We start from the raw sequence: 10,430 nt of genomic DNA, 5'->3' as shown, positions 1-10,430 counted from the left end.
TATGCCTGAAGCCACCCCGAGAGGTGGGAGAACATCCCTAAATTTCTGTGCTTCCTGAGAGGGGTGTGGAATGCTTCCTAGCGGGCTAGTGAAAGTAGCGGACAGAGCCCTGGAGTTGGGATGTTGGGATGCAGAGTGACTAGGAGAACCTGAGCAGCAGGGGCCATGTGGATACCTGAGTTTTTCCAGGTAACAAAATCAGAGCAAAATGACCAAAGGCAAGACAAAGGAGTCACTTCTCATCAAGAGTCTCATCTCATTGCAAGGATGGAGGATGCCTATAGCCCTCCTGGAATGTTAATATCACTCCAGGGAGAAAAGGAGCATTGATAGGCCTATAAATGGACTGAGCTTGCCTGAAAGAGACTGAGACAGCCCTGAGGTGACTGAAAATAAGCCCTATGTTTATCTGAACTAAAGGAATTTCCTTTGTTAGGTAAAACTTGGGTTTAAAATGGGAATTAAGGTAATGCATATGTTAATCAGTTCAATTGAGCCATTCCACGATGTAGACATATTTTAAAACATCATTGTATGTGATAAATATCTACAATTTTTGTTTGTCAATGAAAAAATAAAAGATTAAAAATGGGGGTTACATGGACATTTAGAAAAGAATTTTAAAAGTTCCATATTTTACGTATCTGAATATATGCTTATGAAATAGCTGACCTACTCCATTGGAATTCCTATTATTTAGCATATTGCTCATTGTTTAGTAGGCACCTAGTAAATATCATTTCATTGAATAAATAAAATGAAAACACTCAGTTTCTCAAAAACAAACAACAAACATAGCAAAACAAAACAAAAGCCTCAATAACAAGTACATGAAGGTCAAGTTTAATACTGTCTTAAAGATTAAAAAAAAAAAACCTTTTGGAGAGTGTTGATTAACCAATGCTAAGCCTCACTAGAGACAGAAAAATAGTAAAGAAGCTTGAGGCTTGACACGAACTGAGTACATCTTAAAGATGCAGGTGCTATTGTGGTGTGCTCAGCAAAGGAGGATGTGAGCCCGGAATTTCTGGAGATCTTTGAAAGTGGACTAGATAAGATCAATGTAGTTCTGCTAAGAAACAGGAAAATGATGATAATTTCTTTGTTTCTTTTTCTCAAAAAATATAGTTTCAGTTCAGCAATATAGTTTTAAATCTAATCAGAGGTCAATTTCATCTTCACTTTGGTAGTCGTGGTTATTAATACATTCATAGCAGATATTTTAGGACCAGAGTTGCAGTTCCCACTAACACATTATTTTAATTTTTGATCAATATTGTGTGTTTGATAAGAGACTTGGTATATAAAGTTAAAAATGCCACATGCCCTGTAGGGAGCCTTTTATTTCTAGTGACATATATTGGAGTTATTCCTCTCTGTTCATATGATTTACCTTCAAAAATCTATTGAATGTGCCCCCAGAGAAGTGCAGATAGCTGTTTTAATAATCATATTGGTATTCGGGTGGAATGGAGTGGGTAGAACTGAAAGAACTTGCAGGGAATATTGTTCCTAGAATCCGTGGTTCCACCAGCCTGCATATAATAGTTAAAGTGCAGTAACACAGCCAGAGTTTGCAGAATAAAGTTAGCAGTTGTACTATTGTGAATATTGGTCTTTTACCTCCTTTCCAGCTTTGAGAGCCTTTAGCTCATACCAGAAGTGGCACAATATGCTGCTAGGTCAACAGATGGCAGGGTTACACTATCTCTGTCTCTCTCCCACCACAAGCAAAAGAAATTTACCCAAAGCATTTGGCTATCTAGTGTCCAGTGTTGGCTTTAGTTGAACCGACAGTCGAGTCTTCAAGTTCTGTTTTTGACCCTAGTGATTCTGTGCTATTGGAAGGTGCTGATGAACTGAGCCCTTCAGCTTGGTTCTCACCGGTAGCATCTCTACAATGGAAAGCCTATGGAAGCAATGGAAGACTTGGTTCTTTGAATATAGCATAAAATATAGAGTGGTAGAATAATAGCCCATTTTAATCTCTTGCTCATATAATATTTTTCTTGAAACGTCTGTATCACCCATGACAATCTGGGTCCCACATTGTACTTTCAGGCTACCTATATATGAAGTCTATTTTCATTCGTAAGACAGTGACTATGACGTGGAGGTTATACCCATTGTACAGATGAGAAAAATCATGTCTAGAAATGTGAAATAACTTGCTCAACATCCCAGGGATAGAAAAGAGCAGGGCAGAGATTTGAAATCAGGCATGTTGATCTCAAAGTTTACACTTTCTATGCATGAGACTTGCCCAGTGTAGGAGCTGCCATATATATTTGCAAGGCCACAGAAGGGTGGTGGAGTTCAGTTGTGGTTTAATGAACCTGATAACTAACTTTTGGATGTGTGTAGCATTTTCAGTTTTGCTCAGTTTAGTTTTGAGACCTTCCAGTCTGGTGAGTGATAATGAGACTCTCTCCACCAAAGTACAGAATATCTCAGGATGTGTGTATTACACACAAGAATGGGTAGAGTTAGAAAAGGGATTCTAGCCCCCAAATCTCCTTCTTACTCCACTACTCCCATTTTTCATGTTTGAAAGAGAGTTCCCTTAAATTAACCTCTGTTGGCCTATGTCATTGTGTGGGAGCAATTAATTTTTCCAGGTACTCCTCAGCATTTGTCAGCCACTTTCAATAACAAACCTCATGATATTTTAATTGAACCACATCACTGTGTTTCTAACATTGATATGGATTTTACACAGCTGTTTACACTAATATGTGCTAAAATGCCTAATTACTGTTGCAATCACAGGCTGGCTCGACAGTCTTGCCAGCTCTTAAATATATAGTCTTATCTTAATCAAACACAAACGTCAATAAGCATCCTAAACTCCTGCAATTTGTAAACTGGATTAAGGGCAATAAATGCAACCCTTCAAACAAGAACACAGAATTTTGCATATTTCATGCTAATATGCTCATCTGTTTGTTTTGCTGTTGTTTCCCAGATTTTCAAAAATGATTGTTGATAAAATGAAGTCAGAATGTGAGATGAGGTGAGTGTTTATTAGCATTGAGTAAAAGGCTTCAGAAGGCCTAAAGAAGGCTGTACTATATCTGTAATAGTATTTTTAAAAAATGTGTGACATTTATATTTATATTAAATTGTTGGCTGATGTTTCTTTAGACAACTGGGTAAACTATTTTTTTTTTTTTTTTTGTGACAGAGTGTTGCTCTGATGCCAGGCTAGAGTGCAGTGGTGCGATCTTGGCTCACTGCAACCTCTCCCTCCCCAGTTCAAGCGATTCTCCTGCCTCAGCCTCCCGAATAGCTGAGACTCCAGGCACCCGCCACCACGCCCAGCTAATTATTTGTATTTTTAGTAGAGACAGGATTTCACCATGTTGGCCAGGATGGTCTCAATCTCTTGACCTCGTGATCTGATCTCTTGGCCTCGTGATCTGCCCACCTTGGCCTCCCAAAGTGCTGGGATTACAGGTGTGAGCCACCAAGCCCAGCTGTAAACTGTTATTACTTGTATATTTTTTAGCAGGAATGAAAACACCTACTAAGTATTAGGAACTATGATAAGAGCTGGTAATTGCTTTAGAATGTCATAAATAGGCTACTGTGTGTATAAGTTACTCTGGGAGCCTGGAGAAGGAAACGTTTCTTTACCACTGAGAGCTCAGGGCAGACTTCATAAAAGAGACATGTTTGTATTGGAGAAATGGAGGATTTTCCGGGAGGACAAGCACAAGAGATACAGACAGGAAACAGAAAAAGAGCAGTCATAGTGACCAATGAAATGGAAGAGAGCAGGCAAGTTCTGGAAACTGCAGTACCTCTGTACGAGGATAGAGGGCTGCTTGGAGAAACCTAGGAGACGTAATGTTAGGAACATCATTGTAAGCCCTGTAGATGATGATGGAATGCCTTATGATAGTAACAGTGTGTTAGCTATAAAATAAGAAGGAAAGAGAATTATAGAGCTGCCATTTGACTCATAGGAATTTTGTCTGTGGTTACATGACCCATCTCCCAAAAAATGTGTGCTCCCAACATCTAAGGAGCTTGTGCTGGAGAAGCCAATGATAGTCCATGAATATTAGTAGGAAATCATTAGGTTTATCTCTCTTTTCATTGGCTGACTTATTGATTGAGTTATGTATTCATTCCAGCATTGATTCAGTAAATGTCTACTTAGCCCTTACAATTTTCTAAGATTTGTCCTAGTCACTGAGGAAATGACAGTGATGTTCTCTCCTGTCTGAGAATAAGAGATTATGGGATTAATAGTATCAGGGGACTTGGCAAAGAATAAAAATGATTATATCACCCTCATTTATTTTATCAACAAAAACATGCCACTTTCTTGACTTTATAGATTCTTTAATTTTACTTTGTACTCACCACATTTAAGAGAATATTTATTTTTTTCCAATGAACTCCCATCTATCTGGAATTAAAATACATGTAAGACTAAAATAACTGGAATTCTAAAAAATGCATTGTTGTTTTATAGGGGAAATGGTAAGAAATTAAGAATCTAGTCAATACTGACTGTAGTATATCCTGGAATAACTGCATATTTAATTTAATTTCTTATAACTTCATCATTTAAATGTTGCACAATAAAAACATGTTTAGAATGGAGACCACTACGATATATCAAGTATACTTCAAAATCAACAAAGACAGACTGAATTATGACTAATATAACTTTTGGACACACACACACACTTTCTCTCTCTCTCTCTCTCTCTCTCTCCCCTCTTTCATAGCTTCCATAAGGGAAGAGATTAACATTAGTCTGGTTCACAGCTGTATCCTTAGTGTCCTGTATGCACTGTACTTGGTAAAAATAAGTTGTGGAGTGCATGATTGTTTATGATACTCACCAATTGTTGTAGGTTATACTATTCTTCCCAATGTTCCACTTCCTCTATCCACACCCTTTGCAATGTGCTTTTGTAGCCCATTCCACCTGAGTGATGTTGGTCTTGGCTGTGTGATTTGCTTTGGCCGATGATAAGTTGATGGAAGTGATAGTAAGACAATGCTGAGCCTCATCCTCGGAAGCATCTCTGCCTTCACCTGGCTTTGTGCAGCACTGCCCTGGCTTTGAGAAGAACATGACCCCAGTAAATTGTTAGTCCAGGAAGAATGAGAGGTGAGTGAGCAAAACAGCCCAACTGACCTGAAGACATTTGAACATAGCATATATTCTAATTGCTGTATATCAGTAAGTTTTGAGGAGGTTGTTACACATCCATATTTTGTCTATAGCTGGCAGTCTCCCAGCTAAGCAAAATATCCCATTGAAAAAAACTCTAATTATATAGAAAGATTCCATGATCCTCCCTTTTGTTTTTCCCTTTGACCATTTGCTAACACAACTTAATAAGATGATCATTTTTTAGGTTTAGCCAAAATAGTAGCAGAATGTGTGACTTACTGATTTTTTATAATGATCAAAATTTTTTCATATTTTTAAATTTGGGTATGTTGCTTATTGGCATCAAATTGGGAATAAGGAGACATTGATTTTGGTTCCCCTGGTTCTAATATATTGTGTGATTCTATAAAAGGCACTTAAGCTTTCTGGGCTTTGGTTTCATTATCTGTTAAACATATGGCTCCTACCTCCATAACTGAAATATTGTGTGTATAAATATTAAATAATGTATGAAAAAAGTGCTTTTGAATGTTTAATAAACTATAAGTGTGTTAGATTATTACTTATTATTTATTAAAGTTGAAATACTAAAATATGGTGCCAATTTTATCATAATAATTTGCTATGTGATGATAATCAGAAGAACATCTAACTTCTGAAAACTCTTTGCCTAAAGATGGATCATGTATTGTTTCAGCTCTTTTTGTTTTGTCATTATCACAAAATTACTAATATTTCTTTAATCTAGTATGGCTTTATATAAACCAGATAATTAGAATTTGTCACCTTAATTTATATTTTAAATATTGATATGGTTTGGGTGTTTTGTCCCCTCAAATCTCATGTCGAAATGTGACCTACAACATTGGAGGTGTTTGGGCCATGGGGGTGGATCCCTTGTGAATGACTTGGTGCTGTCCTCATGATAATGAGTAAGTTCTCACTATACAATTTCACACAAGAGCTGGTTGTTTAAAAGAGCCTGGCACCCCCCCTCTTTCTCGCTCCTTCTCTCACCATGTAATTTGCCTACTCCTCCTACACCTTCTGCCATGACTGGAAACTCCCTGAGGCCCTCACCAGAAGCAGATGCTGGCTCTGCACTTGCTGTATAGCTTGCAGAACTGAGAGCTAATTAAATCTCTTCATAAACTACCCAGTCTTAGGTATTTCTTTATAGAAATACAAGAACAGACTAATACAGAAAGTTGGTACTGAGGAGTGGGGGCCTTCCTATAAAGATACCTGAAAATGTGGAAGCAGCTTTGGAATGGGGCAATTCACAGAGGTTGGAAGGGTTTGGAGGGCTCAGAAGAAGAGAGGAAAATAAGGGAAAGTTTGGAACTTCTTAGAGACTGGTTAAATAGTTGCGACCAAAATGCTGATAAAGATATGGACAGTGAAAGCTAGAGTGATGATTCCTCAGATGGAAATGAGGAACTTATTTGGAACTGGAGCAAAGGTCATTTGTGTTATGCCTTAGCAAAGAGCTCGGCTGCATTATGCTCACATCCTGGAGATATGTGGAAGTTTGAACTTAAGAGCAATGACCTGGGACATCTGGTGGAAGAAATTTCTAAGTAGTAAAGCATTCAAGTGTGGCTTGGCTGCTTCTAACAGCCTAAGATAAGATACAGGAGCAAAGGAATGACTTAAAGTTGGAACTTATATTTAAAAGGGAAGCAGAGCTTAAACATTTGGAAAATTTGATGCTGAGATGTGGTAAAAAAGGAGAAAGTATTTCCAGGGGGAAATGAAAGCAGCCTGTGGAGCTAAAGAGATTTGCATGACTGAAATGGAGCCAACTGCTGATATCCAAGACAACAGGGAAACAGACCTCAAAGGCATTTCAAAGATCTTTGAGGCAGCTCCTCCCATCATAGGTTCAGAGGCCTAGGAGGAAAGAATGGTTTTCAGGGGCAAGGCCCAGGGGCCCACTATCCTGTGCAGCCTCAGGATGCTACTCCCAGAATCCTGGCAGCTCTGGCTTCAGCCTTCACTAAAAGGCAATGGATGCAGCTTGGGCCACTGCTCCAGAGGGTTCAAGGCTTAAGCTTTGGCAGCTTTCACGTAATGTTAAGCCTGCAGGCACACAGAATGCGAGAGTGAAGGAGGCTTGACAGCTTCCCTCTAGATTTTGGAGGATATATGTAAAAGTGTGGGTGTCTAGGCAGAAGCCAGCTACAGGGGCAGAGCCACTCCAAGAATCTGAACTAAGGTAGTGCTGAGGAAAAATGTGGGGTTGGAGCCCCCACACAGAGTCACCACGAGGACACTGCTTACTGGAGCTATGAGAATGAAGCTGCCACCCTCTAGACCCAAGAATGGTAAAGCCACCAGCAGCTTGCAACCTCAGTGTGGAAAAGTCACAGTGCAGAACTGCCCAAGGCCTTGGGAACCCACCCAGCACAGCAGTGTGCCCAGGATGTGGGACATGGAGTCAAAGGAGATTATTTTGGAGCTTTAAGCTTTAATGACTGCCCTGCTGGGTTTCAGACTTTTGCAGGGCCTACAGCCCCTTTCTTTTGGTTAATTTTTCTCTTTTGGAATAGCAATGTTTACCCAATGCCTGTACAACCACTCTATCTTGGGAGTAAATTACTTATTTTTGTTCTTACAATCTTATAGGTGGAAGGAACATGACTTAAGTCTCAATGAAGACTTTGGACTTTTGACTGAGTTGATGTTGGAATGAGCGAAGACTTTGGAAGACTATTGGGATGGGATGATTGTATCTTGCAATGTGAGAAGAACATGAGATTTGAGGGGCCAGAGGTGGAATGATATGGTTCGGATGTTTTACCCCCTCCAAATCTCATGTTGGAATGTGACCTAAATGTTGGAAGTGGGCCTAGTGGGAGGTGTTTGGGTCATGGGAGCAAATCCCTCAGGAATGGCTTGGTGCTCTCCTTGTGGTAATGAGTGAGTTTTCACTGATTTCATGTGAGATCTGATTGTTTAAAAGAGTGTGGCATCTCAGCCAGGCATGGTGGCTCATGCCTGTAACCCCAGCACTTTGGGAGGCCGAGGTGAGCAGATTACTTGAGAGTCAGGAGCTCAAGACCAGCTCCTGGTGAAACCTCTTCTCTACTAAAAATACAAAACTTAGCTGGGTGTGGTGGTGTGCACCTGTAGTCCCAGCTACTTGGGAGGCTGAGGTGGGAGAATCTCTTGAACCCAGGAGGCAGAGGTTGTAATGAGCTGAGATCATGCCATTGCACTCCAACCTGGGCAACAGAGCGAGACTCCATCTCAAAAAAAAAAAAAAAAAAAGAGTGTGGCATCTCCTCCCCGTGTCTTGCTCCCACACTCACCATGTGATGCACCTGCTCCCCCTTCATCTTCTGCCATGGTTGGGAGCATCCTGAGGTTCTCACTAGAAGTAGATTCCAGCATCTTGCTTCCTGTACAGCCTGTAGAACTGTGAGCCAATTAAACCTCTTTTCTTTATAAACTATCAGTTGCAAGTATTCCTTTGCTGTGACACAAGAACAAACTAATAGAAATGTTATTTATAGTAAAGGTGACAAAGAGTAAGAAAGAATCATGGATTTTGGAGCTAGAGAGATTTGAATTTACACTCTGGGGTAACTATCAACTAACTGTGTTGCCTTGGGAATGTTAAATAACTTTTCTGAGCCTCAGATTTCTCTTGTTTAAAAGAAGGATAGTGGCAAATGATTTGCAATGTTGCAGTGAGGACTGAAGATGACGTTTGTAAAATGCTTAGTGTATATTGTTTAGCACAAGGTAGGTAGTCAATAAATGCTAGATAGTATTAAAATTACATCATGAAAATATTTCTATTCTATCCTCTATACTTCTTTGGCTTCAGAAACAGAATATACATCATTCCTTGCCATCATTCTCTCATCATTGATTTTTAGGTCGTGATATGATCTAAAATTTCACTAAGGTTATTCAGGTGCATACAAAAGCCAGCCTGATCTTTTAAAATTCTGTTTTCTGATTTTTATCGTCTTCTCTCCTGTGGCCATGTTGTTATCTATTGTTCCTTTCTACACATATATTCCATTCTCTTACATTGTATCTGGTTATTTCTATTCAGTTCAAGGGCAAAACTATCATGAAAACCAAACTTGTTTGAACTGTGTGTGATGAGTGGATCAGGAAAAAATTACAGAAGCTTTACTATATGGAATTTTTGAGTTAGAGTTTAACTGCTTAGAAGCTTTTAAAATTCTAATTTCAAAAGCTGAGATTTTAAGATAAAGTATTTTTTAGAAAACTTAGATTTTAAAATAATAGAGAAATTTAAGAAAGGTGATCATTATATAAGGCAGACCTGATAGAAGAGGCTGCTAGTTTTCTTTTGAAGTTACATTAATTCAATAATATATTAAAGATTCAAATATGGTTTGTCAAAATTAGTAACAGTCCCAAACAGTCCCAAAGTGGATTCTGCAAGCAAGATACATGATGAGTTCATAGCTTTTCTACAACTCCAAGTCTCTTTAGAAGGCAAATGATAATATATTTCTGAGTTTAGCTGCAATTTTAGTCCTTGAAAAGTAGTATGGCTAAGTCACGACGTTTAGTCATATAACTGGCAACTTCTAACCCTCCAGCAGATGGAGCACGAGCTGCCCCATTCATCTTGTGCCTATTTTTCTTTAGCTGCAAATGTTCAAGAGGTACATGTCATGATGCATATGGGTTTCTATTCTAGAGTGAAGATTCAACGAAATACCTTGGTCAGATTATCCTAAAGCAGAGCCCAAATCCAAGACTTGGATAGAGTTACCTTCTTGTTAGAGCAGGGAAACCATCTTGATAGAGCAGGGAAAAGAGACAAGGAAGTAGGAGGGACAACACATTTGGAGTATCAGTTGGTTTTTGCTGTGGGCAACTAGGTCTTAATTCTACTGAGGACCCTCTAAATGTATAGAAAGTGAAACTCAGAATTGTCTTTCCAGAACATGTGAAGTCCAGACATTTACCTGCTAACGCCTTTGTCTCGTTAGTTGAGAGTTTCCACCACACCAGGAGTATTGTCTCTCATCCCGCTGCCGCACTTTCTGACTATGACTGTGTTGTGTGACTTTAGAGAAAGTCCTGAGGCAAAGAAGTGGAGAGAAGTTGCTGCTTGGGCTTGAAAAAGAATAGTGGCAGAGTACATGCATGGAAGTGCTACCATAGCTGCTCTGAAATCAGAGGTGGGCCAAGTGGATGGGGTGCAGGGCACAAAAAAATTTTTGCTTTGAGATAAAGTTTATGCAAAGTGCTTTGTGGTTCATTAAGTTCTAACACATGTTATTTGTTATTAATAGTG

This window comes from Hylobates moloch, unplaced genomic scaffold (genome assembly GCF_009828535.3).
Source record: "Hylobates moloch isolate HMO894 unplaced genomic scaffold, HMol_V3 SCAFFOLD_5, whole genome shotgun sequence".
Classification (NCBI taxonomy): Eukaryota; Metazoa; Chordata; class Mammalia; order Primates; family Hylobatidae; genus Hylobates; species Hylobates moloch.
This window is presented reverse-complemented; position numbering follows the sequence as displayed.